This window comes from Pseudophryne corroboree, chromosome 1, assembly GCF_028390025.1.
Source record: "Pseudophryne corroboree isolate aPseCor3 chromosome 1, aPseCor3.hap2, whole genome shotgun sequence".
NCBI lineage: Eukaryota > Metazoa > Chordata > Amphibia > Anura > Myobatrachidae > Pseudophryne > Pseudophryne corroboree.
In genome coordinates, this window is record NC_086444.1 from 780,330,247 (window position 1) to 780,356,743 (window position 26,497).

Genomic DNA, 26,497 nt, shown 5'->3' on the forward strand with positions numbered 1-26,497 from the left:
ATAATTTTATAGCATGCAAATTTCAGATGTTACTTCAGTGCTGATTGGCTGCCATGGGCAACTTCTCCACTGGCTCACTTCTCCGCTCTTATCACTGCTTAGTAAATGTCCCCCTGTATCTTTTGGGAGAACTATGTTCATTTGTAAGCTTTGATTTTTTTTCATGCATTTGTAAAACGTAAGTGAATTGTTTAAAAATACAGAGGTGTCCTCATATACTGTGGCTTCAGCCAATCAGCCCCTCTCCGTGCGCCAGGCCTCGGGTGGCAAAGCTGCGCCAAGCATCTTTTTTGCTCAAAATTTATTATTTTTTTCAAAAATAAAACATTGGGAAGCAAAAAACCTACAATACTTTGCTGCATTGCACTGATCTATTTGATGTGCATCACTTGTACTACTGTATTAGAATGAGTCTGAACCTGTATATGAAGTGCTTCGATGCAGCGGTGCTGCTTTTCTTACACCAAGTTCCGTTGCACTTTATCTGTGACTTTGTATAGTATGTGTTTAAAACACATTTCTCTCTAGTTAGTGTCACGGGAGGCAGTCAATTGACCACCGAACGGGATTCTGGCGGTCAATATACTGACACCGGAATCCCGACACAAACTGAAAAACTGGCGGTCAGAGTCCTGAACGCCGGCTGGTTCCCCCAGTTGGGTGTTGGTCCAAGCCGCCACCCGAGGTGGAATAGAACACTGTAGTGACCGAAGACATGGATGTTGGGTTCCCAGAGTCGGTCTCCTGACCAACGGCATCCCGATCGCCGGAATCTCATACTGATCCCAGTGTCACAGCCTCTTTAATACACTTTGAGTGGTGTTTCGCTACTCCTGTTTTGTGAATAAGACACAACATTTAAAGAAATATACTCTATGCTAGACCTCTCAGAGAGGCTCAGGTGTGTCAGATATCTCACACAGGTTGATATATTGAATATATAAATATTAATGAAGACACTAGACATACTGTAAGTGGTGTTGAAATTGGTCAGCCTTATTATTTACGTACTTCAGGATGGAAGCAGAAGAGTGTACAGATATAGCTAATCAGTGAAACCACTTAACGTATGCATGTTCACTTCCAACAGTATCTGCATGGGAAAATTTCTCTAAAGGTGTGTACACACGGTGTGATATTACCTTGCGATTTTGACTATATAGTCAAAATCGCAAGGAAAGTTAGGACATATTGCAAGGTGTTAGTTAGCCAGCTTGCGATACCAATTCAATCCCAATGCGCACCTCCACGAGGTCGGTAACACAAGGAAAGACAGACTGTGCAGGCAAGTCAATCTTAACTATATAGTATACTATCTAGTACAATGTATAGTCAAAATTGGCACTAAGTCAAAATCGCACAGAGTCAAACTTGAAGGTACAGATAGTCAAATTCTGTGCTTCTGGGCTCTGGGGGAGTACAGGGGAAATCACATAGTCAAAATAGAAGATAGCCAAAATGTCAGCATGGTGAAATCAGTCTGCTCAGAGTATTGCAGGGGAACAGACCTCACCAGTGCAGTAAGATTGCAAATGGACTGCCATTTTATCCCACTATGCACGTTTCTCAGGAAATATGTGTCTTTCCTCACACTGTGTTCCGAGGGAGAAGAAATAATGGTCGGTTGTCCAGTGATGCCAAGTCATCTTATAAAACAATAAATTGTAAAGACAATTGCCCTATCAATGACAAGCAACAACAAGAAATGGCATCCAATTCACCTACCAATTACACATGTAGGGCGCATCCAGTAGGTATTGCTGAACACAGTAAGGTGAAATCCTACCAAGTGTATTAAATAGGAGCACCCTTCCATAATGCATCAAGTTGGCCATATGATTGCTGTCCTTTTTGTCACTCCTCTCTTAGGGGGTCATTCCGAGTTGTTCGCTCGTTGCCGATTTTCACAACGGAGCGATTAAGGCAAAAATGCAAACGCGCATGGTACGCAGCTCGCATGCACTAAGTATTTTAGCACAAAACTTAGTAGATTTACTCACGTCTGAAGGAAGAATTTTCATCGTCGGAGTGTGATTGACAGGAAGTGGGTGTTTCTGGGCGGAAACTGACTGTTTTCTGGGAGTGTGCCTAAAAACGCAGGCGTGCCAAGATAAAACGCGGGAGTGTCTGGAGAAACGGGGGAGTGGCTGGACGAACGCAGGGTGTGTTTGTGACGTCAAACCAGGAACGAAACGGGCTGAGCTGATCGCAGTGTAGGAGTAAGTCTCGAGCTACTCAGAAACTGCTAAGAATTATTTATTCGCAATTCTGCTACTCTTTCATTCGCTATTCTGCTAAGTTAAGATACACTCCCAGAGGGCGACGGCCTAGCGTGTGCAATGCTGCTAAAAGCAGCTAACTAACGAACAACTCGGAATGAAGGCCTTAGTTGCTACACAGCAGGAACAAGGAATACAATAAAGGACCAGCCTCAGGCCACAGGCCAAATAATAAACTCCATGTTATGGATTTTCGTGATAGACTATAAAACCAGTGGTGACCTATGTAAAAGGTCATGTCCAAGTCAGGTCAAGCTTCCCACACATGAAGGAATAGTACTTCCCCAAAAATGAATTTAGTCACTCACAGTATAAAAGCCTGTTTAAAATGAGAATCTCTTTCACCATTGCAAAAACCCCCCAAAGAAGGGCACCCTTCCATCCATCAAAATGGGATGCTGGGGTCCACATTAGTACCATGGGGTATAAACGGGTCCTTGGGAGACATGGGCACTTTAAGAGTTTAATAGTGTGGGCTGGCTCCTCCCTCTATGCCCCTCCTACCAGACTCAGTTTAGAAAATGTGCCCGGTGAGGGTGTTCTCAGCTAGGGGAATTCCTAGGGGCTTTTCAAGTTTTATTATTTTTTAAGAGATGTTAGGTACAGGGAGGCTGCAGGCAACAGCCTCCCTGTTTCGTGGGACTTAGGGGGGGAGTAGAATCCAACCCTTGAGGTTAATGGACCCTATCTCCGCTGAGCTCCTGAGGGTGACGATCGCAAGCCCCCGAGCCGGCAAGAATGGTGGCACATGGGTGCTGCGCTCCGGAGGGCTCAGAGGTACATGTGTGTGGCGCTGTGAGGGGTGCCCTGGGCCAGCACAATACCCTAACACTGGTCAACTGAGCTAACAGGGGCTAATCCCACTGTTAGCAGTGATCACACCTTTGGCCAGTATAAAATAATAAATGTGGGAAGATGCGCCATTACAGGGGGTGGGACTTCTCCTCAGAGCGGATCCAGCATCTCACCAGCGCCATTTTCTCCCTGCAGATCACACACACACACAGAGACACTGACAGGGAGCGCTGCTCTCCACTTAACTCCAGTTATCCTCTGCGGTATCAGGGTGTTATGGAAGGGGGGTAGTGTTATTAACTGTTTAATCTTTTAAGGTTACTCAGTCAGCGCCAGGCATTTACATAGTAACTGCCTACTGGGACGCTGTGTGTGCTGGCTCCTTATACTCTGTGTCTCTCTGAAGGTACTTGGGGGAAACTGTGTCTGACAATTTCCTGTGTGTGTGGGTGTGTATGTTATATCTCACATTACCATGTCTAGGGACTCTGTATCTTGTGCTGCAGAGTGTGTATCCTCTCCAGAGGAATCCATTCCATGTACCCAGGAATGTAATATACTGTCTCAGAATTCTGAATCAGAACCCCCATGGGTGGCTTCTCTTAGAGGAATGATATCCCAGATTTCATCTAGGATAGCTCATAATGAGACTGAAACACAGATTTTGAGAAAATCTGTAGAGGTTTTGTCATTTTCAGCTCCCACTGCCTCATTAAAAGCCCCTGGTATATGCCCCAAAAAGCGTGCTCTTGCCCAGATAATGCAAGCTGACATGGATACCGACTCTGATACAGGTGATGGTGATGGTGATATACTGGGGGGGTGGCATCCCTTGCGAAAAGGGGTGCAACTCATGATTGAGGCTATTAGGGATGTTTTACACATTAGTGATAAGGTTTCTGAGCAGGTGGAGGAGGCTTACTTCACAGACAATAAGAAAGCCTCCCTTACCTTCCCTGCGTCCACGGAATTAAATGCTTTGTTTGAGAAATCCTGGGAAAACCCAGAGAAAAAATGTCATATCCCAAAAAGGGTTCTCATTGCTTTTCCTTTCCCAGAGGAGGACAGGAAAAAATGGGAAAACCCGACTGTAGTGGACGCTTCTGTATCTAGGTTATCTAAGAAGGTGGTTTTGCCTGTATCTGGGTCCACCGCTTTAAAAGAGCCGGCTGACCGCAAGATTGAGACTATACTCAAATCATTATACACAGCAAATGGTGCAGCTTTAAGACCCACTATTGCGTGTGCATGGATTTCTAAGGCCATAGTAAAGTGGTCAGGCACCTTACTTGAGGAATTAGATTCTATGGATAAAAGTTTCATGGTGGAGGCCATGAAGGAACTTGGACATCTGAATGCGAGGGCTTCTGCCATCGCTGTCTCGGCACGCAGGAGACTCTGGCTGCACCAATGGTCTGCGGATGCAGAATCCAAGAAAAGTGTGGAGAACCTACCCTTCACAGGTCAGGCTCTGTTTGGGGAAGCTGTAGATGCGTGGATCTCCTCGCATCTGCGGGTAAGTCAACTTTTCTTCCTTCTGCACCGCCACCGACTAGGAAATCCTATCTTACGTCTACAATGCAGTCCTTTCGGACCGTGAAAGCAAAAAGTCCAAACCCCCTTCCACTTTCTTCAGAGGACGTCGGGGTACATCAAGAAAACCTGCACCAACAGGTTCCCAGGAACAGAAACCCAATTCTGCTTCCTCAAAATCTTCAGAATGACGGTGGTCCTCCCAGCCTAGAGATCGGGCAGGTGGGAGCAAGACTAAGAAATTTCAGTCATGTCTGGGCGTCTTCATGCCTGGATCCCTGGGTACAAGATATTGTCACCCAGAGGTACAGACTGGAGTTTCAAGAACTCCCACCTCACAGATTCTTCAAATCGGGCTTACCAGCTTCGCTGACAGAAAGTGCTATCCTACAGGAAGCCATTCAAAAATTGCTGAGGTCAAATGTCATTGTTCCAGTTCCACCTCACCTAGCAAACAAGGGTTATTACTTTAACCTGTTTGTGGTACCGAAACCGCATGGTTCGGTCAGGGCAATTTTGAACCTAAAGTCATTGAACCCTTATTTGAGGGAATACAAATTCAAGATGGAGTCTCTGAGAGATCTCCGGTTTGGAGGAGGGGGAGTTTCTGGTATTCCTAGATATCAAGGATATGTACCTTCACATTCCGATCTGGCCGCCTCACCAGGCTTATCTAAGGTTAGCGCTTCTGGACTGTCACCATCAGTTCCAGGCACTACCGTTTGGTCTCTCCACAGCACCAAGGGTGTTTACCAAGGTCATGGCGGAGATGATGCTACTCCTCCGCAAGCAGGGTGTGAACATAATTCCTTATCTGTATGATCTGCTGATAAAAGCGTCCTCCAGGTAGAAGTTGTTACAGAGCATTGCTCTCTCGATTCAACTGCTACAGGATCTCGTTTGAATCCTGAATCATCTAAAGTCGCATTTGGAGCTGACTAGGAGACTGTCCTTCCTTGGAATGTTCATCAACACGGAAGCACAGAGGGTTCTTCTACCGGAGGAGAAAGCATTGGTGATTCAAACAATGGTCCGGGATGTCCTGAAGCCAGCCCTGGTGTCGGTTCATCAGTGCATTCGCCTTCTGGGGATGATGGTGGCCTCTTACGAGGCTCTACAGTATGGAAGATTTCATGCACGACCCTTCCAATTGGATCTCCTGGACAAATAGTCGGGATCTCATCTCCATATGCACCAGAGGATACGTCTGTCAACAAAAGCAAGGACCTCGCTCCTCTGGTGGCTGCAATCGTCTCACCTGCTGGAGGGCCGCAGGTTCGGAATTCAGAGTTGGATCCTTCTAACCATGGATGCAAGCCTCAGAGGTTGGGGAGCAGTCACCCAAGGTGAAAACTTCCAAGGAAGGTGGTCAACTCTGGAATCCATCCTTCCGATAAAAATTCTGGAATTAAGAGCAGTGTACAACGGCCTTCTACAAGTGGCACATCTTTTAAAAGATCAGGTCATTCAGGTTCAGTCGGACAATGTAACGACGGTGGCCTACATAAACCAACAGGGCGGAACGAAGAGCAGAGCTGCAATGTCAGAGGTAACAAGAATCCTCCTCTGGGCAGAAAAGCACGTGCCGGTGCTGTTCAGCAATCTTCATTCCGGGAGTGGACAACTGGGAAGCGGACTTCCTCAGCAGACACGATCTACATCCAGGAGAGTGGGGTCTCCACCCGAAGGTGTTCGCGGAGGTGACAAGTCTTTGGGGTGTACCTCAAATAGAAATGATGGCCTCCCTCCTTAACAAGAAACTTCAGAGGTACTGTTCCAGGTTGACAGACCCACAGGCAGTGGCTGTGTACACCCTGGTGACTCTGTGGGTGTTCCAGTCAGTGTATGTGTTCCCTCCGCTTCCGCTCATCCCAAGGGTCCTCAAACGAATACAAAGAACAAGAGTTCAGGCGATCCTCATTGCTCCAGACTGGCCAGAAGGGCTTGGTATGCGGATCTTCTGGAGCTACTGCTGGATGATCCGAGGTCTCTTGGTCTTCGAGAAGACCTTCTGCAACAGGGGCTGTTTGCTTATCAAGACGGCTACATTTGATGGCATGGAGGTTGAATGCCAGATCTTATCTCGGAAGGGTATTCTGGATAAATTATTCCTACTCTGATACAGGCTAGGAAAGAAGTAACGTCAAAACATTACCATCGGATTTGGAAAAAGTACGTGTCTTGGTGTGAATCCAAGAAGTTTCCTACGGTGGAGTTTCAACTTGGACGGTTTCTCCTCTCTCTGCATGCAGGTGTGTATGCGCTTGGGCTCCATAAAAGTCCAGATTTTGGCATTGTCCATTTTCTTCCAGAAACAATTGGCTGCCCTCCCTGAGGTTCAGACTTTCTTGAAAGGGGTACTGCACATTCAGCCTCCCTTCGTGCCTCCTGTGGCACCTTGGGAGCTTAATGTGGTGTTGCAGTTCCTAGAGAAGCTAGAATTTATCCCACACCAGACTACATATATACTACAATATAAGTAATAATTAATAATAACCAACTAACCGTAAATAGACCCCAATGGAAAGCTATCCGTTATGTTGGAGGTGCTCCAGGAATTATGTAGCAGATATACTATTATTTGATGTATGTGGTAGAACCCACACCCATCAAAAGAAAGAAAATTCCGGTGTTTGGAGCACTCTTTTGTTTGATGTGTGTATTATATTGAGATGTTTATTGAAATTAAAACATAACTTTTATTTCTCAGTATTTGACTAAAAGATGAAATGGGGTATACTTTAAGTACTAATTAATAAATCCCCTGAAGATGTAATAATGGACGTAAAATTCGTCCTAGTAGTAAAAATATCTCTAGGCAAGAGCTATGATATTGTAATTGAGTATCTAGCTCTAAAAATGAAAAATAATAAAATACATAAAGACAGTATTCTGTCTAGGTTCTACCAGGCAGCACGCTTACTTAAGCATATATTCAAATACAGAGATCTATCTAGACGTTAACAGACGGCATCAATAGTACATTATGACTAATTACGATCGGCATATCCCCTTAATTCTGTCACCCTTGGGAACATAGCAGACTGAAAACAAAAATACATTCATAATTGATCCTTCTTCCAAGGGTTGAAAACTTGATCAAAATCCCTTCACCTGTCACCATTTACTGAATAAAGAGGTGAATAAAGAGTTTGTAACTGTTATTCATGTTGCTAAGTGCCCCATCTGCACTTCAATGTATCAAACGTGTCTGTTTGTTTTAAAACTAACCACCTGTCATATGGGCACAGGACCCTATATATATATTAGTGATGTGCACCAGACATTTTTCGGGTTTTGTGTTTTGGTTTTGGATTTGGTTCCGCGGCCGTGTTTTGGATTCGGACGCGTTTTGGCAAAACCTCCCTGAAATTTTTTTGTCGGATTTGGGTGTGTTTTGGATTCTATTTTTTTTTTTTACAAAAAACCCTCAAAAACAGCTTAAATCATAGAATTTGGGGGTCGTTTTGATCCCATAGTATTATTAACCTCAATAACCATAATTTCCACTCATTTTCAGTCTATTCTGAACACCTCACACCTCACAATATTATTTTTAGTCCTAAAATTTGCTCCGAGGTCGCTGGATGACTAAGCTAAGCGACCCAAGTGGCCGACACAAACACCTGGCCCATCTAGGAGTGGCACTGCAGTGTCAGGCAGGATGGCACTTCAAAAAAATTGTCCCCAAACATCACATGATGCAAAGAAAAAAAGAGGCGCACCAAGGTCGCTGCGTGACTAAGCTAAGCGACCCAAGTGGCCGACGCAAACACCTGGCCCATCTAGGAGTGGCACTGCAGTGTCAGGCAGGATGGCACTTCAAAAAAATAGTCCCCAAACAGCACATGATGCAAAGAAAAATGAAAGAAAAAAGAGGTGCATGATGGAATTCTCCTTGGGCCCTCCCACCCACCCTTATGTTGTATAAACAGGACATGCACACTTTAACGAACCCATCATTTCAGCGACAGGGTCTGCCACACGACTGTGACTGAAATGACTGGTTGGTTTGGGCCCCCACCAAAAAAAGAAGCAATCAATCTATCCTTGCACAAACTGGCTCTACAGAGGCAAGATGTCCACCTCATCATCATCCTCCGATTCCTCACCCCTTTCACTGTGTACATCCCCCTCCTAACAGATTATTAATTCGTCCCCACTGAAATCCACCATCTCAGGTCCCTGTGTACTTTCTGGAGGCAATTGCTGCTGGTGAATGCCTCCACGGAGGAATTGATTAGAATTCCTTTTGATGAACATCATCTTCTCCACATTTTCTGGAAGTAACCTCGTACGCCGATTGCTGACAAGGTGAGCGGCTGCACTAAACACTCTTTCGAAATAAACACTGGAGGGAGGGCAACTTAGGTAGAATAAAGTCAGTTTGTGCAAGGGCCTCCAAATTGCCTCTTTTTCCTGCCAGTATACATACGGACTGTCTGATGTGCCTACTTGGATGCGGTCAATCCTCCACCATTCTTTCAATGGTGAGAGAATCATATGCAGTGACAGTAGACGACATGTCAGTAATCGTTGGCAGGTCCTTCAGTCCGGACCAGATGTCAGCACTCGCTCCAGACTGCCCTGCATCACCGCCAGCGGGTGGGCTCGGAATTCTTAGCCTTTTCCTCGCACCCCCAGTTGCGGGAGAATGTGAAGGAGGAGATGTTGACGGGTCACGTTCCGCTTGACTTGACAATTTTCTCACCAGCAGGTCTTTGAACCTCTGCAGACTTGTGTCTGCCGGAAAGAGAGATACAACGTAGGTTTTAAATCTAGGATCGAGCACGGTGGCCAAAATGTAGTGCTCTGATTTCATCAGATTGACCACCCGTGAATCCTGGTTAAGCGAATTAAGGGCTCCATCCACAAGTCCCACATGCCTAGCGGAATCGCTCTGTTTTAGCTCCTCCTTCAATTTCTCCAGCTTCTTCTGCAAAAGCCTGATGAGGGGAATGACCTGACTCAGGCTGGCAGTGTCTGAACTGACTTCACGTGTGGCAAGTTCAAAGGATTGCAGAACCTTGCACAACGTTGAAATCATTCTCCACTGCGCTTGAGTCAGGTGCATTCCCCCTCCTTTGCCTATATCGTGGGCAGATGTATAGGCTTGAATAGCCTTTTGCTGCTACTCCATCCTCTGAAGCATATAGAGGGTTGAATTCCACCTCGTTACCACCTCTTGCTTCAGATGATGGCAGGGCAGGTTCAGGAATGTTTGGTGGTGCTCCAGTCTTCGGCACGCAGTGGCTGAATGCCGAAAGTGGCCCGCAATTCTTCGGGCCACCGACAGCATCTCTTGCACGCCCCTGTCATTTTTTAAATAATTCTGCACCACCAAATTCAATGTATGTGCAAACATGGGACGTGCTGGAATTTGCCCAGATATAATGCACGCACAATATTGGTGGCGTTGTCGGATGTCACAAATCCCCAGGAGAGTCCAATTGGGGTAAGCCATTCTGCTATTATGTTCCTCAGTTTCTGTTAGAGGTTGTGTGCCTCTTCTGGAAAGCGGTGATACAAAGCGTAGCCTGCCTAGGAACAAGTTGGCGTTTGCGAGATGCTGCTACTGGTGCCGCCGCTGCTGTTCTTGCTGCGGGAGGCAATACATCTACCCAGTGGGCTGTCACAGTAATATAGTCCGGAGTCTGCCCTGCTCCACTTGTCCACATGTCCATGGTTAAGTGGACGTTGGGTACCACTGTATTTTTTAGGACACTGGTGACTCTTTTTCTGAGGTCTGTGTACATTTTCGGTATCGCCTGCCTAGAGAAATGGAACCTAGATGGTATTTGTTACCAGGGACACAGTACCTCAATCAAGTCTCTAGTTGTCTCTGAATTAACGGTGGATACAGGAACCACGTTTCTCACCGCCCAGGCTGCCAAGGCCTGAGTTATCCGCTTTGCAGCAGGATGACTGCTGTGATATTTCATCTTCCTCGCAAAGGACTGTTGGACAGTCAATTGCTTACTGGAAGTAGTACAAGTGGTCTTCCGACTTCCCCTCTGGGATGACGATCGACTCCCAGCAGCAACAACAGCAGCGCCAGCAGCAGTAGGCGTTACACTCAAGGATGCATCGGAGGAATCCCAGGCAGGAGAGGACTCGTCAGACTTGCCAGTGACATGGCCTGCAGGACTATTGGCTTTCCTGTGTAAGGAGGAAATTGACACTGAGGGAGTTGGTGGTGTGGTTTGCAGGAGCTTGGTTACAAGAGGAAGGGATTTAGTGGTCAGTGGACTCCTTCCGCTGTCACCCAAAGTTTTTGAACTTGTCACTGACTTCTGATGAATGCGGTCCAGGTGACGTATAAGGGAGGATGTTCCGAGGTGGTTAACTTCCTTACCCTTACTTATTACAGCTTGACAAAGGCAACACACGGCTTGACACCTGTTGTCCGCATTTGTGTTGAAATAATTCCACACCGAAGAGCTGATTTTTTTTTGTATTTTGACCAGGCATGTCAATGGCCATATTCGTCCCACGGACAACAGGTGTCTCCCCGGGTGCCTGACTTAAACAAACCACCTCACCATCAGAATCCTCCTTGTCAATTTCCTCCCCAGCGCCAGCAACACCCATATCCTCATCCTGGTGTACTTCAACAGTGACATCTTCAATTTGACTATCAGGAACTGGACTGCGGGTGCTCCTTCCAGCACTTGCAGGGGGCGTGCAAATGGTGGAAGGCGCAAGCTCTTCCCGTCCAGTGTTGGGAAGGTCAGGCATCGCAACCGACACAATTGGACTCTCCTTGGGGGTTTGTGATTTAGAAGAACGCACAGTTCTTTGCTGTGCTTTTGCCAGCTTAAGTCTTTTCATTTTTCTAGCGAGAGGATGAGTGCTTCCATCCTCATGTGAATCTGAACCACTAGCCATGAACATAGGCCAGGGCCTCAGCCGTTCCTTGCCACTCCGTGTCGTAAATGGCATATTGGCAAGTTTACGCTTCTCCTCAGACACTTGCAGTTTTGATTTTTGGGTAATTTTACTGAACTTTTGTTTTTTGGATTTTACATGCTCTATACTATGACATTGGGCATCGGCCTTGGCAGACGACGATGATGGCATTTCATCATCTCGGCCATGACTAGTGGCAGCAGCATCAGCACGAGGTGGAAGTGGATCTTGATCTTTCCCTATTTTAACCTCCACATTTTTGTTCTCCATTTTTTAATGTGTGGAATTATATGCCAGTATCAATAGCAATGGCCTACTACTATAAATACTGCGCACAACTGAAATGCACCACAGGTATGGATGGATAGTTTACTTGACGACACAGAGGTAGGTACAGCAGTGGCCTACTGTACCGTACTGCTATATATTATATACTCGTGGTCAGCAAACTGTGCAAAACTGAAATGCACCACAGGTATGGATGGATAGTATACTTGACGACAGAGAGGTAGGTATAGCAGTGGCCTACTGTACCGTACTGCTATATATTATATACTGGTGGTCAGCAAACTGTGCAAAACTGAAATGCACCACAGGTATGGATGGATAGTATACTTGACGACACAGAGGTAGGTACAGCAGTGGCCTACTGTACCGTACTGCTATATATTATATACTGGTGGTCAGCAAACTGTGCAAAAATGAAATGCACCACAGGTATGGATGGATAGTATACTTGACGACACAGAGGTAGGTACAGCAGTGGCCTACTGTACCATAATGCTATATATTATATACTGGTGGTCAGCAAACTGTGCAAAACTGAAATGCACCACAGGTATGGATGGATAGTATACTTGACGACACAGAGGTAGGTACAGCAGTGGCCTACTGTACCGTACTGCTATATATTATATACTGGTGAACAGCAAACTGTGCAAAAATGAAATGCACCACAGGTATGGATGGATAGTATACTTGACGACACAGAGGTAGATACAGCAGTGGCCTACTATACCGTAATGCTATATATTATATACTGGTGGTCAGCAAACTGTGCAAAAATTAAATGCACCACAGGTATGGATGGATAGTATACTTGACGACGCAGAGGTAGGTACAGCAGTGGCCTTCTGTACTGTACTGCTATATATTATATACTGGTGGTCAGCAAACTGTGCAAAACTGAAATGCACCACAGGTATGGATGGATAGTATACTTGACGACACAGAGGTGGGTACAGCAGCGGCCTACTGTACCGTAATGCTATATATTATATACTGGTGGTCAGCAAACTGTGCAAAACTGAAATGCACCACAGGTATGGATGGATAGTATACTTGACGACACAGAGGTAGGTACAGCAGTGGCCTACTGTACCGTACTGCTATATATTATATACTGGTGGTCAGCAAACTGTGCAAAAATGAAATGCACCACAGGTATGGATGGATAGTATACTTGACGACACAGAGGAAGGTACAGCAGTGGCCTTCTGTACCGTGCTCCTATATATTATATACTGGTGGTCAGCAAACTGTGCAAAACTGAAATGCACCACAGGTATGGATGGATAGTATACTTGACGACACAGAGGTAGGTACAGCAGTGGCCTACTGTACCATAATGCTATATATTATATACTGGTGGTCTGCAAACTGTGCAAAACTGAAATGCACCACAGGTATGGATGGATAGTATACTTGACGACACAGAGGAAGGTACAGCAGTGGCCTTCTGTACCGTGCTCCTATATATTATATACTGGTGGTCAGCAAAATTATGCACTGTACTCCTACTATATACTGTCTACAATGCAGCACAGATATGGAGTGTTTTTCAGGCAGACAACGTATACTGGTGGTCACTGGTCAGCAAAACTCTGCACTGTACTCCTCCTATATAATATTATACTGGTGGTCCCCAGTCCCCACTATAAAGCAGCACACTGAGCACAGATATGGAGTGTTTTTCAGGCAGACAACGTATACTGGTGGTCACTGTCAGCAAAACTCTGCACTGTACTCCTGCTATATAATACAGCTGCTCCCCAGTCCCCACAATTAAGCAGTGTGAGCACAGATATATGCAGCACACTGAGCACAGATAAGGAGCGTTTTTATCAGGCAGAGAACGGATAAAACTGGTGGTCACTGATCAGCAAAACTCTGCACTGTACTCCTCCTATATTATACAGCTGCTCCCCAGTCCTCCCCACAATTAAACAATAAAGCACAATCAAGTTCAACAATAAACGGAGAGGACGCCAGCCATGTCCTCTCCCTAACATTTCCAATGCACGAGTGAAATTGGCGGCGACGCGTGGCTGCTTATATAGAATCCGAATCTCGCGAGATTCCGACAGCGGGATGATGACGTTCGGGCGCGCTTGGGTTAACCGAGATATACGGGAGAATCCGAGTATGCCTCGGACCCGTGTAAAATGGGTGAAGTTCGGGTGGGTTCGGTTTCCGAGGAACCGAACCCGCTCATCACTAATATATATATATATATATATATATAATTGTCCAAACTGCGTGTTAGATAGCCAATATATTATATGTATACCAGCAGGGACATGAGAACGCTGGAGTGAGGGCTAATAGCAAGCGATGCAGTAATACTGACGTATACCTGTCGGGATACCGGGGGTAATTCTGAGTTGATCGCAGCATCAAGTTTGTTAGCAATTGGGCAAAACCATGTGCACTGCAGGTGTGGCAGATATAACATTTGCAGAGAGAGTTAGATTTGGGTGGGTTATTTTGTTTCTGTGCAGGGTAAATACTGCCTGCTTTATTTTTACACTGCAATTTAGATTTCAGTTTGAACACACCCACCCAAATCTAACTCTCTCTGCACATAAACCACAATGTTCCTGGCGCTGCAATTGTCGGATTTGAAAGCAGCTCTCTCAGGGGTAATAGGTAATTTACCCCAAAAATAAGCCAAAAAACACATTCTGAGAATGCGCTTTTCAAATCCAATGTAGATTTTATTAATTCTAAAAAATATATATACATTTAACTATCACAGTTATATATAATTTGCCGGCCACATAAAAAGCCTATTTTTACTAAATGCAAATAGTGTTTATATATAATTAATTAAAACTTGATTACAATAAACAAATCTTAAATGTTTATATACATTCTTTGCACTGGGATTTTAGACAAATCCTACAATCACTTTTTCCGATAATAAACAATCTGCTCAAGTCCATGTATTCATGAATCAATTTAGCAACTTATTGCACAAGATGTAATTAGTAGCAATCTGTTGAATAAAGCCATGCATTCATAGTCAGATTAGTAACTGTGGCCAAGCAAGTGGTTAATAGCAATTTGTTGAACACAGCTTTCCTCACAGCTGAGCAGTTCCGTTTAGCCAATTCACAAAGTTAGTTTTGTTACAACTGTAACTGGTTAGAACTACTGTGTAGCAATATAAGATTTGTATACCGTACAGAATGCCCCTGTTGTCCACCGTGCGTGCGTGCGGCGACCCTCCTGGTTAGTGTTTTTTCTCACCGTCCGCTTTCTCTGGAGGGGAATCTGTTTGTATCACTCGCCGCTCTTATCCTCCTGGCGCTTGGCTGCCCGGCTGGTATTTCTCCTCGTCAGCCTTAGCAGGGGTTCGTGGACTGGTGTCAGGCAAATAGTGGCACACGCTTCCCCTTGCCTTCAGGGTGTTGTGTTAGCCGACCAGCTGATGTACCAAATGCTGCAGTCTGTGTGAGAGTACGTGACAGACGCGTTTCCCCCGCCTACTCATAAGCATCGGCGGCTTCCTCAGTGACACTGCGATCAGTTCAGTCAGTTTCGTTCCTGGTTTGACGTCACAAACACGCCCAGCATTCGGCCAGCCACTCCCCCGTTTCTCCAGACACTCCCGCGTTTTTCCCTGACACTCCTGCGTTTTTCCGCACACTCCCAGAAAACAGTCAGTTTCCGCCCAGAAACACCCACTTCCTGTCAATCACACTCCGATCACTTCAACGATGAAAATTCTTCATTCGGACGTGAGTAAATCTACTAAGTTTTGTGCTAAAATACTAACCGCATGCGCACTGCGAACCATGCGCATGCGCAATTTTGCCTTAATTGCTCCGTTGCGAAAATCGGCAATGAGCGAACAACTCGGAATGACCCCCATTGGCTGATAGTGCCTCCTCTCTGCTTGAAGGACAGGCAGCTGTCACACATGGGTCTCTGATGCCTCCTTCTGCTCTTGGTGATTATGCGTCGCTCCTCCTAGGTTAGTCTTTGCAGGGTGAGGGCTAGGTTTTGCTCCTGGTGTGGCTAGTGGCTACCCGTGAATTTAAAGCAGTGCACATGGGAGGCGGAGCTTGGGACGAGACTCGGACAAGCCAGTCTAATCTGGGCGGGCACTGGGTTGTAATGGTGGATGTTAATTGTAACCTTTCTGCGGTATGGCCAGTGGGTGGTCTGGTGCACACCCGGACCACCCTTTGTTTCGCTGGGCACAAACATTAACAATGAGGCAGGACCCGCTCTTCATGCTGCCAGCACTGCATACATCATGCTGCCTGCCGCTAGGCATACGCAAGGAGATTGACAGTAAGAAAACATTTGTGGGTGGTACCTTGTCGTTTTCTGGATGTGTCAGGAAAAATGCAGGTGCTCCCAAGCGTTTTCTGGGAGGGTGTGTGACGTCAGCTCTGGCCCCGTAGGAGTAAGTCCTGGGCTAGGCCCAGACTACACAGAATGGAAAAAACATTCGATGGTGAGTGAGTTGCAAACATATTTGCAGCTGTCTGGTAAAGTTTTCGCACGGCGTACACATGCATTCGCACACTTGCATGGGGCGGATTTTCACTCTCTTTGGACGGTGACTGTCTGCAGAGGAGCGATCAGGTCTGAATTAGGCCCCAAACTGATCTTAAAACCCATAGCATCCTAGATATTATCTTAACCAAAGAGGCCTGCTGCTTCATTTTTTCCTCTATTTACATATAGTAGTGTATACAGTATGTCAATTTTGTTGGCAGAGTGTTGCTGTGTCGGATAGGGATGTTTGTATGGCCCCCAAAGGATTTTATAAATATCCAAATGGCCCTTGGTAGCTAAAATGTTCCCCACCCCTGATGTAAATCATCCAGCAGCTCAGATTCCTATCACTCCTCTGCGTGTTGCCCCGCCCCCTGGTCTCCTATTGCTCCTCCGTTTTCCTTCTCCCCCACCCCCTGCTTCCACTGACTGGACTGGACAGCGGCTCTCACAAGTTTCCAAGGTGTGCCTCTTTCCCCATATCCCCATGTGTGCCTCTTTCCCTTATGTCCCCTTGTGTGACTCTTTCCCTATAGCCCCATGTGTGCCTCTTTCCCCTATGTCCCCTTGTGTGACTCATTTCCTATAGCCCCATATGTGCCTCTTTCCCATATGTCCCCTTGTGTGACTCTTTCCCTATAGCTGTTTCAAAAAAGAAATTACCAAGAAGGGTAAAGAAGAACTCTCCTATAGTGGGGCACTCAAAAAATGTTGTAGTGCATGTGCACCAGTGTGGAGTCACAAGTGTGGGAAGAAAAAACAGAAAGTACTAACAACATACTAAAACTTAACTTTTATTATGAATCATTTATAAGACTATATAGAGATAAGGAATCTCTATGTTAAAAAGGCGAAATATAGACAAAATACATACAATACAACATATAACAATTTAAAAGGTACAGGTTGTTAATGAACTCCACCGGGCCTAAGCCCTGTCTATAGGAGAATCACTATATGAATATTCAATAGCAGCAAGGAAAGACGAGACCTTAGGGCGTGTTTCGTGGTTCTGCTGCCTCGTATGTGCTATAGCATTGCATACGTGGTGAGAGACCCTTACTAATGCCAGTCTCTGGAGTCATAGACAGTGCCAGAGCATCCATATAGAGTGTCACATTCACTTCTACTTTTGGTTGATGACACCAAGGTCAGCGCAGCCAATGAGAGAGCTACTAACACTCTACCTGCTCAGGTGTTGAAGGGATAAGCTGCAAAATAATGGCAGTATAATTACACTTTAGGAGGAAGCAGAAAGTATAGAGAGGCAAGACTATAGCAAACTTCGTGGTTCTGCTGCCACGCATGTGCTATTGCATTATATGCGTGTCCCCTTGTGTGACTCTTTCCCTTTAGCCCCATGTGTGTCTCTTTCCCCTATGTCCCCTTGTGTGACTCATTTCCTATAGCCCCATATGTGCCTCTTTCCCATATGTCCCCTTGTGTGACTCTTTCTCTATAGCCCCATGTGTGCCTCTTCCCCCTATGTCCCCTTGTGTGACTCATTTCCTAAAGCCCCATATGTGCCTCTTTCCCATATGTCCCCTTGTGTGACTCTTTCCCTATAGCCCCATGTGTGTCTTTTCCCCCTATGTCCCCATGTGTGACTCTTTCCCTATAGCCCCATGTGTGCCTCTTTCCCCTATGTCCCCTTGTGTGACTCATTTCCTATAGCCCCATATGTGCCTCTTTCCCATATGTCCCCTTGTGTGACTCTTTCCCTATTGCCCCATGTGTGTCTCTTTCCCCTATGTCCCCTTGTGTGACTCATTTCCTATAGCCCCATATGTGCCTCTTTCCCATATGTACCCTTGTGTGACTCTTTCTCTATAGCCCCATATGTGCCTCTTCCCCCTATGTCCCCATGTGTGACTCTTTCCCTATAGCCCCATGTGTGACTTTATCCCTATGCCCCATGTGTGACTTTATCCCTATGTCCCCATGTGTAATTCTATCCTTATGTTCCCATGTGTTACTCTATCCCTATGTCCCCATGTGTGACTTTATCCCTATGCCCCATGTGTGACTTTATCCCTATGTCCCCATGTGTAATTCTATCCTTATGTTCCCATGTGTGACTCTATCCCTATAGTCCCATGTGTGCCTCTTCCCCCTATGTCCCCATGTGTGACTCTATCCCCATGTGTGACTCTATCCCTATGTCCCCATGTGTGACTGCTCCTACTCACCCCATGTGAACCTTTCACTTCACTTATATTAGCTGTGTTTTTGCCACCCCACCATCTGTGCCTCTGCCCAGGACCTGCGCTACCCGCTCAGCAAGGTCTGCAAAGCAGGGAGGCACCAGGCTGCAGAGGGGCTCTCCCTGCTTTGCGTGCAGCGTGCAGTGTAGGAAGCTGCCGGCTGCCGTAGGCTGCACCTGTCACAGGCAGCAGTGGCGCTGGCAGCATGAAGAGCGGGTCCTGCCTCCCTGTTAATTATTGGGCCCAGCAAAATAAAGGGTGGTCTGGGTGAGCACCAGATCACCCTCTGGCCATACCGCAGAGAGGTTACAATTAATATCCGCCGTTGCAGCCCAGTGCCCGCCCAGATTAGACCGGCTTGTCCGAGTCCCGTCCCGAGCTCCGCCTCCCATGTGCACTGCTTTAAATTCATGGGTAGCCACTAGCCACAGTAGCAGCAAAACCTAATCATTCCCCTGCAAAGACATACTGAGGAGGAGCGGTGCACAATCACCAAGAGTAGCAGGAGGCATCAGAGACCCATGTGTGACAGCTGCCTGTCCCTCAAGCAGAGAGGAGGCACTATCAGCCAATATGAGGTAAGTGACAACCAGGGGTCACTCTGTATATCATACAGTCTACATATGAAGTTTAATGATTACCCCACACATAGATTTAGAACATTTGTTTATTTTAATAAAGCTATATTTTTTAATGTTACACACACACAAACATACACACATGTATGTACACATAATTTTAAATAAAATTCTGCAGAAATAGTATGTCAAGAGAAGTATGTCTCATGTACACACACCCTCACCCTCCCTCCAACAACTCCTCAGCGTCCCTACCCTCACCGTTTCTTTAATTCCCCCTCAGCGTCCCTACTCTCATCCTCACTCTATCTCCCCCTCAGCGTTCCTACCCTGACCCCACCCCCTAACTCCCCCTCAGCATCCCTACCCTGACCCTCCCTCTAACTCCCCCTCAGCGTCCCTGCCTTCACCCACCCTCTTACTCCCCCTCAGCATCAGTACCCTCAACCTCCTACTAACTACAGCTCCCTCTACCTTCAGCCAGTAGCCTGCCAGTATAAATACAATATAAGAAATCATTAGCTGCACCGATGTATTGGTGGGCAGGGGGGTACTTGGAAGCCCACCCTGCATGTGATTATGGGTGTACAGTACTAATATATAGTGTAACATGTATAAGGGGCAATACTGTGAGCATTGTGTATAAGAGTTATTACTGTGTAGCGCAAAAATGTATAAGGGGCACTACTGTGGACATTGGCCCTCATTCCGAGTTGATCACTCGCTAGCTGCTTTTAGCAGCAGTGCAAACGCTAAGCCGCTGCCCTCTGCTGCTGGGAGTGTATCTTAGCTTAGCGGAAGTGCGACCGAAAGGATAGCAGGATGGCGGCAAAATTTTTTCATGCAGTTTCTGAGTAGCTGCAGATCTACTCCTACCTTGCGATCACTTCAGTCTGTTTAGTTCCTGTTTTGACGTCATAAACACGCCCTGCGTTCGGCCAGCCACTCCCCTGTTTCCCCAGGCACACCTGCGTTTTTATCTGACACGCCTGCGTTTTTCAGCACACTCCCGGAAAACGGTCAGTTACCACCCAGAAACGCCCCATTCCTGTCAATCACTCACCGATCAGCAGTGCGACTGAAAAGCGTCGCTAGACCTTGTGTGAAACTGCATCGGCTTTTGTGAAAGTACTTTGCGCGTGCACAGTGCGCACCATATGCATGCGCAGAAGTGCCAATTTTTTTGCCTGATCGATGCGTTGCGAACAACGCCAGCTAGCGATCAACTCGGAATGACCCCCATTGTGTATAAGAGTTACTAAAAATTATCAACTTAAAAATTAGGCTTCCCCCCAGTAGTTATGCTCCTGTAGATTTGCCCCCAGTAGTTATGCCCCTTAGTGGTACTGTGTTTTGGTACGCACGCCCAAAAATGGGTGTGGCCAATTAAAATGGGACACTATACACATATTCCCCTAACAGTGCAGTGCCAGATACACATATGCCCCCTGTAGAGCAGTGCCAGATACAAAAATGCCCCACAGTGCCAGGTACATATTACCCCACAGTTCCAGATACACATTGCCCCACAGTGCAAGATACACATTACCCCACAGTGCCAGATACACATTGCCCCACAGTGCCGGATACATATTACCCCACAGTGCCGGATACATATTACCCCACACTGCCAGATTCATATTACCCATACATGCCCCCCACCCACTGTGCTGCTCATCACAGCTGCTGTGTGTATGTGTGTATATCAGGGGAGGAGTGTGCAGCGTGCGCCTCTCCTGTCCCTTAGTGCTCAGTCCGGCGGCAGCGTGTCTCAGCTGTCAGGGGCCAGGCAGGAAGGAGAGCGTAGCTACAGTATGTCAGGCGGTGGCGTGTAGGACCACAAACCAGCCACCGGTTCATGAGCCAATCAGAGCTTGTGGACCGGCAGCGGAGGCTCCTGATTGGCTGCTGGTCTGCAACTGGTGGCTGGTACAAGATCCTACATGCCGCTGCCGCCGGACACAGCTGCACTCTCTTCCCTGCCCTGATAGCTGAGACACACTGCTGCTGGAATGAACACAAAGGGGCAGGAAAGGCGCACACTGCGCTCTCCTTCCCTGACACACAGCAGCGGGTCAGAACAAGTGGCTTTGTGGGCCTTATAAAGCCCGCGGGCCAAAGGTTCCCCACACCTGATTTACATGAATAGGCATGCAAGGCTGTGACTCCAGAGTAGAGGAGGGTGGCACACTACCCCCATGCTGGTAACTATAAACTGTATCTAATGATACATGTTGCCAGAGGGGGCTGCTGGCGCTGATGATCCCAGCTCCTAGCTGCTGCTTCCTACACACAGACATCTGCCTGCAGCAGCGATCATCAGCACCAGCGGGGCCCCAGCAGACACTGTACTTCACATAGCCCACTCTCAGCTGTACCTTCCCCTCAGCTTGCTGACTGTAAACAGCTGCCCTCCTCTTTGTTGCACATAGCGCTGTCCACCTCTGAGGGGAGAGCAGACACAGCCCTCTGCAATGTCCTCTAGTTTGCCACTGGCTGTCAGCTGTTTGACTGGCGCAGCAGAGCAGTGAGAGTTATGAGTGGGTAGCGCCGCAACTACCATCAGTGAGACGCCTAGCCGAGCTGTGAGAAACTGTAGGCGGGGCCTCCCTCCAGCTCACCCAGGTTGTCATGCGCACAGTCCTGCTCCCAATCAGCGCTGGTCGGGACACATTTTTAAGAATAACATTAAAATGATACGGTGGTTTGGCTTCACAAATGGCTCTGTGTTCGTGGGCCCCTAGAGGCCCAAAGGGCCCTAAGCGAGTGCCTTGGTTGCCTAGTGGTAAATCTGCCACTGGCCCCTAAGCTAAATGTTATACTGGTTATTGTTTATCTCTCAACCTAGTATTCTGACAGTGAAAAAATATAAACTGTAAATATAAACCAGAATATAAACTAATAAATAACACAGCCTAAACTGCTCCTGGAGAAACCTTGATAAAGGTTATATGCCAAAATGAGTTTGTTTAAATGCACAGACCAGCATCATTATTCTCATTAAAACACATACTGCCACAGGCTGAGAGAAGTGAATTGCAGAACAGCAGAACAGTGAGGCTGAGTACACACTAGAGTGCATATTCATCATGAAAAAATTGTGCAATGAGAATTTTTAGTTTTCAATTCTCACTGTATTCTATCACAATTTGTTCCTGATTCATGAATGAGTCACGGCGGCGTCCCCCGAACTGCCGGACTGCTGATCACTGCGGGCGGCCCCTAGTTGCCGGGGCCACCTGGCTGTAGACAGGATAACTGCATCAGCCGCCTGTTCACTCCCCCACTGCCAGCTCCTTACTGCTTGGGTGGCCAGCTGCAGAGATCACATTGCAGCTGCGGCCCCCACTCACTCCCTCACTGCTAGTTGCTTAATGCCGAGGGTGCCAGGCTACAGAGATCACACTGCAGCAATGGCCCTCGCTCACTCCCCCACAGCCAACTCCTTACTGCTGGGAAGCCAGGCTACAGAGATCACACTGAAGCAATGGCCCCCGCTCACTCCCTGACTGCCGGCTCCTTACTGCTTGGGTGCCCAGCTGCAGAGATCACACTGCAGCTGCAGCCCCCTCTCACTCCCTCACTGCTAGTTGCTTAATGCCGGGGGTGCCAGGCTACAGAGATCACACTGCAGCAATGGCCCCCACTCACTCCCCCACAGCCAGCTCCTTACTGCTGGGAAGCCAGGCTACAGAGATCACACTGCAGCAATGGCCCCCGCTCACTCCCTCACTGCCGGCTCCTTACTGCTGGGATGCCAGGCTACAGAGATCACACTGCAGCAATGGCCCTCGCTCACTCCTTCACTGCTAGCTCCTCACTGTCGGGGGTGCAAGGCTACAGAGATCACACTGCAGCAATGGCCCCCGCTCACTCCTTCACTGCTAGCTCCTTACTGTCGGTGGTGCAAAGCTACAGAGATCACACTGCAGCAATAGCCCCCACTCACTCCTTCACTGCTAGCTTCTTACTGCCGGGTGTGCCAGGCTACAGAGATCACACTGCTGCAATGGCCCCCGCTCACTCCTTCACTGCTAGCTTCTTACTGCCGGGTGTGCCAGGCAGGGCCGGTGCTAGGGTGTTCGGCACCCCCCTGCATACTATAAATTTGCGCCCTCCCATATTACTTTGGCGCGCATCGGGAAAAGGGGTGTGGTCTCACAAGTAAGGGGCATAGCCACACAATAGTACCCCCATTCAAAATTACGCCACAATGTAGCACAATCTTATTCATCCTATACGTAATGCCCCACAAGTAGTAGTAGCGTCCAGGGCCGTAACTACGTGTGTGCCAGGTGTGCCTGGCACACAGCGCAGTTGCCCTGGGGGCGCAAGTTACACCAGTACCTCCCGCCAGTAGTGTCAGCTAATTCACCCGCTGGCCGCCCGCCTGCCTCCGCTGGTGATCCGACTCCTGTCAGATGTGCGCTCTGCGGTGTCTGACACATTATGGCTGCAGCTGACAGGCACAAGGACCCAGTGCAGCTCTGCAGTGAACCATGACCTTTAATCCGGCGCTTCACCAAGGCATCATCTGCCCATCCCACTCCCTGTCGTCGGGCTCCGGGTTTACCGCGGCACATGCACAATCTGGAGCTAGACCGAGTCCCCCTTCCTTCCCCTCCACAGTGCCGGGCACCTGCGCACCTCATCCATGCCGCAGCCCTGCACCAACTCATTCCTGCTACCCGCAACTTGGCAGTCGGTTCAGCGCGATCTGCGCTGCCACTGCCTGGGGACCACGATGTCCTGGAAGCAGTGAGATAGGCACTTCCCCGCCATCACGTTCCTCCCAGTACTCTATTCTGGAGGGTCTCTTCTATTCAGGCTGGCCAGCCACCAGGTGATTTTATGTCTTATAACCTTTCTAAAAACTACCTCAGTTTATTACAGTACAGTACTGCTAAGACTAATGAGGCATTATTCCACACATTCATAAAAATCCCTATCTTTGGCTTGGACCTACTTGCCTCCCACCTATTATTAAGTGGAAAAATGTGACTGTCTTTATTCCTGAACGTAGGTTCTTCCACATCTGTGATATTTTTCAATTATTGTATTCCGTACTGCAGACGGATACATAGGATACTGACTATTCACGAGTGGAGACTGTCCTCTGGAAGTTTTTAAACATAAAACGGTCTGCCGTAATGTGTAAAAAGGGGGACGCTGTCTGCCGTAATGTGTAATAAATGGGACGCTCTCTGCCGTAATGTGTAAAAAGGGCACGCTGTCTGCTGTAATGTGTAACAAGGGACGCTGTCTGCTGTAATGTGTAACAAGGGACGCTGTCTGCCGTAATGTGTAAAAGGGGCTCTACCTGGTGTAGTGGTGCTACTGTGCAGCGTAATTTAAATAATGGAGACTACTGTGTACCGTAGTATGAATTGGTATTATTTTGTGACCACGCCCCTTTCCCATGAAGCCACGCCCCTTCCCGTGAAGCCATGCCCCTATATATTTTTCACGCGCCTGCAGCGCGCACTGCCCCTCTCTTACATGGGGGGGCAATACCGTTTCTTGCACACAGCGCTAAAATGCCTAGTTACGGCACTGGTAGCGTCCTTATATGTAATGCACCCCCGTAGTAGTAGCATCCCTATGCATAATGCCCCCCCAGTAGTAGTAGCATCCTTATACATAGTGCACCCCCAGTAGTAGTAGCGTCCTTATACGTAAGACCCCCCAAGTAGTAGTAGTATTGTTATATGTAATGCCCCCCAAGTAATAGTAGCATCCTATACATAATGCCCCCCAAGTAGCAGTATTGTCCTCATACGTAATGACCCCCCTAGTAGTAGCATTGTTACACGTAATGGCCCCCCCATTAGTAACATTGTTACACGTAATGGCCCCCCCATTAGTAGCGTTGTTACACGTAATGGCCCCCCCATTAGTAGCATTGTTACACGTAATGGCCCCCCATTAGTAGCGTTGTTACACATAATGCCCCCCCCCATTAGTAGCGTTGTTACACATAATGGCCCCCCATTAGTAGCGACGTTACACGTAATGGCCCCCCCATTAGTAGCGTTGTTACACGTAATGCCCCCCCCCCCCATTAGTAGCGTTGTTACACGTAATGGCCCCCCCATTGGTAGCGACGTTACACGTAATGGCCCCCCCATTAGTAGCGTTGTTACACGTAATGGCCCCCCATTAGTAGCGTTGTTACATGTAATGGCCCCCCATTAGTAGCGTTGTTACATGTAATGGCCCCCCCCATTAGTAGCATTGTTACACGTAATGGCCCCCCATTAGTAGCGACGTTACACGTAATGGCCCCCCCATTAGTAGCGTTGTTACACGTAATGGCCCCTCATTAGTAGCGTTGGTACACATAATGGCCCCCCCATTAGTAGCGTTGTTACACGTAATGGCCCCCCCATTAGTAGCGACGTTACACGTAATGGCCCCCATTAGTAGCGTTGTTACACGTAATGGCCCCCCATTAGTAGCATTGTTACACGTAATGGCCCCCCCTTAGTAGCGTTGTTACACGTAATGGCCCCCCCATTAGTAGCGTTGTTACATGTAATGGCCCCCATTAGTAGCGACGTTACATGTAATTCCCCCCCCATTAGTAGCGTTGTTACACGTAATGGCCCCCCATTAGTAGCGTTGTTACACGTAATGGCCCCCATTAGTAGCATTGTTACACGTAATGGCCCCCCATTATTAGCGTTGTTACACGTAATGCCCCCCCCATTGGTAGCGTTGTTACACGTAATGGCCCCCCCATTAGTAGCGACGTTACGCGTAATGGCCCCCCAATTAGTAGCGTTGTTACACGTAATGGCCCCCCATTAGTAGCGTTGTTACACGTAATGGCCCCCCCATTTGTAGCGACGTTACACGTAATGGCCCCCCATTAGTAGCGTTGTTACACGTAATGGCCCCCCCATTAGTAGCGTTGTTACACGTAATGGCCCCCCCATTAGTAGCGTTGTTACCCGTAATGGCTCCCCCATTAGTAGCATTGTTACACGTAATGGCCCCCCCTTAGTAGCGTTGTTACACGTAATGGCCCCCCCATTAGTAGCGTTGTTACACGTAATGGCCCCCCCATTAGTAGCGACGTTACACGTAATGGCCCCCCATTAGTAGCGTTGTTATACGTAATGGCCCCCCCATTCGTAGCGTTGTTACACGTAATGGCCCCCCCATTAGTAGCGACATTACACGGTAATGCCCCCCCTGTAGTAGTAGCGTCCTTAAAGCACACATAAACGCACACAGACATACCACACACACACACACACACACACACACACACACACACACACACACAGACACAATACACACACACTTCCCTCTCACCCTTCACTTACCTAAGCCAGTCTCCCTCTGAGTCTGTACACTATAGCAGCCTGGTCCGTGTAGCTCCGCCCCCTTCGATTCCGTGTAG

General features: G+C 47.6%; 1 protein-coding gene across 1 annotated transcript in view; it reads right to left on the reverse strand.

The window, feature by feature from the left end:
* LOC134910183 (alcohol dehydrogenase 1-like) overlaps positions 1-26,497 on the reverse strand; it is a 209,285-nt gene that overhangs the window by 150,900 nt on the left and 31,888 nt on the right. The gene's annotated exons all lie outside the window — the stretch shown is intronic.